Here is a 2376-nt window from a genome sequence, read left to right as displayed (position 1 = left end):
GGGGACAAAGGCACAGACAGGAGGTTTGATAGACAAGGTACAGCAAAAAAAAAAGTAACCCATGACATGCAACAAGTGCAGGCAGCCAAATAACTAGAGAACTTTTTTTTCTTCATGTCAATTAAAACATAACCTTTCCAAAGGTACAAAGAAGGAAAAGAAGAACATATACCATGTAGGTGAGCCAAGGCGACAAAGAGGTCAGCATTTTAGCTCACCTTGTCACTCTCCTGTCTTTCTATTGCTTCACAGCTCACGGCCACTGCTGTTCGCACTCTGCTGCTTCGTTTTTCTGAAGACTTATTGTGACCTATTCTTACCTACTAACTTACTGACCATAAATGGGCGTGTGGCCGGAGGGGGTGGGGGGTTAGGGTTGGCAGGGGAGTAAACACACCTCCCATCTCCGGGAAGATAAATCAAAGTGATGAACAGGACAGCTTTGTAAAATCGGCAGTCCTATTTGGGGTTTGTCAAAGGTCTGACTGATTTATTTGGCAGGAGGAGAAAGCTGCTCCATTTCCTTGCTACAATTCAAGATAAGAAGGACAGGCAAAGGGCAATTTCAAATAGATTTTGTGCACATTTCTTGCTCTTTTAAGTCGAGTATTGTGAATATAAAAAACAAAGTGGGTGGGCAAAGAAAAGTGGCTGCTAAGGAGTAAAAGAGGTCAAAAGAGAGACTGAGGACAGAAAACTGAGAGCGACGAGGATAAGAAGTAGGAGAAAACCTGCAGAAAGTGCAAATGAGGCAGATGGAGAATAAGAAGCAGATAGGTTCACCTCTCATTAGCTCGCCTGCCACACACTATGCCACAAAGCAACGTGCCTCCCAAGGACATGAATTAAACAGAGAGCCAAGTACCTAAGAGAAAAGCAGCCCTGCCAGCACTTAGCCAGCCTCATAAACAACCAGCTTGCATTTGTCACTTTCTCTTCACCCAACAAAGCGACAGCAGAAATAAATTACTCTTAAGTAGACCTCGTTCTTCCTCTACCTCAGCATCCCTCACTTGCCTTGGCTGATGCTTTTAGCAAACTTTTGGACATCAAAAAGGCAGAAGTCAACAAATTATTAAGGGACAGATTGACACATTGGTCAATGTATCTGTAAAGCCTGGCATATAGCCTCTGTGCCTGCGTCCATTCAAAACTTTTTATATAAAAAAAAAGTGTGGAATCTCATTAGCAGAAAAAAGTGTTGTCTTAAAAAAGGAACATTGATGAAGCAAATATAGTTCTTTGAAAATGTTTTTTTGTAATTTTTTTAAAATAAAATTATATTTGGATGCAAGTCAAACAATTCTCACTAAGTAACTGTGAAGGGGAAGGGGTGGACTCTTTAGGCTTTAATCAGCATCAGCTAAAAAACTGCCGTCAGAAAAGCCGGCCATGTTCATGCTCATAGACTGGAGAATTCACCTACTGAAAAAATGAACTTAAGAATCATTATTCAGTTTATACTGTAGGTTTCAGTTGAAGAGTGAGGAAATTGTCATTTATCTTGAAATTAAATCCCATACCAACAACATGTTCTTTGAAGTGCCGTGTTTCTATAGATCTTCAGAACAATTTCTCAAGGGAAAAGAGCCAAAGATCAATTAGGGAATTGCTAGATTGGCATGTAGTTTGTTCCCTTTTTGATAATGGAGAAAGATAATAAATGGAAGATAAAGGCTTGGACTTTTATCTAGACTTATGTAAATAGATCTTAGAAGAATCTTAGTAAAGCACAACAATATTAACAACTGCTACCCATGACAACAATTTTTGACTCATTTCTGCTGAAGTTCAACATCTCCAAACATTTCTAGAAAATTAAAATTAATAAAAAATTTTCAAACTGTCAATCGGCCAATTAGTTTTTCTTTGTACATTACCACATTATTCATAGCTGTGTGAACGCACGAACATTGTTCATGTTTTTGCCTTTGCTTTTGTACCATTGCTGTCTTACCTACTATGCGTAGCCATTTTGAGATACATACTTTTCTATTCTGGACTAAAGATGCTTGATTTGAATATGAACAACACCAAGCTTTTTTTTTTTTCGTGAGTTCTGGATGAAGTAGGCTTTTTTTTTTAGGTTACTTGAAAAATAAAACATTGAGAAGAGGCAGGCCACTAGATCCTGCCTTTGCTCATCTGTGGTTTATGCTAAACATGTTGCTGGAGAGAAATAATAAAGCAACAGAAAGCATCAACAAGTGAAAGGATCTTTATTTACAAATTTTATAGGAAACAACTCTACATAGGCCCTTATGTCGAAGGAAGTAGTAAGATGTCTTTCACAATAATAAAACTGTTTCCTTAGGTAGCATACAGTGTATAGTATATAGTGTACAGGGCTTTAGATTTAGCCAAAAATATAAATTG

At 38.0% G+C, this 2376-nt stretch overlaps 1 protein-coding gene across 1 annotated transcript in view; it reads right to left on the bottom strand.

Annotated features, from left to right (window-relative positions):
• Positions 1 to 2376, bottom strand: part of LOC107083665 (receptor-type tyrosine-protein phosphatase S-like) — a 272199-nt gene that overhangs the window by 254465 nt on the left and 15358 nt on the right. The gene's annotated exons all lie outside the window — the stretch shown is intronic.

This window comes from Cyprinodon variegatus, unplaced genomic scaffold (assembly GCF_000732505.1).
Source record: "Cyprinodon variegatus isolate N-32 unplaced genomic scaffold, C_variegatus-1.0 Scaffold80, whole genome shotgun sequence".
NCBI classification, from domain to species: domain Eukaryota; kingdom Metazoa; phylum Chordata; class Actinopteri; order Cyprinodontiformes; family Cyprinodontidae; genus Cyprinodon; species Cyprinodon variegatus.
This window is presented reverse-complemented; position numbering and strand designations above follow the sequence as displayed.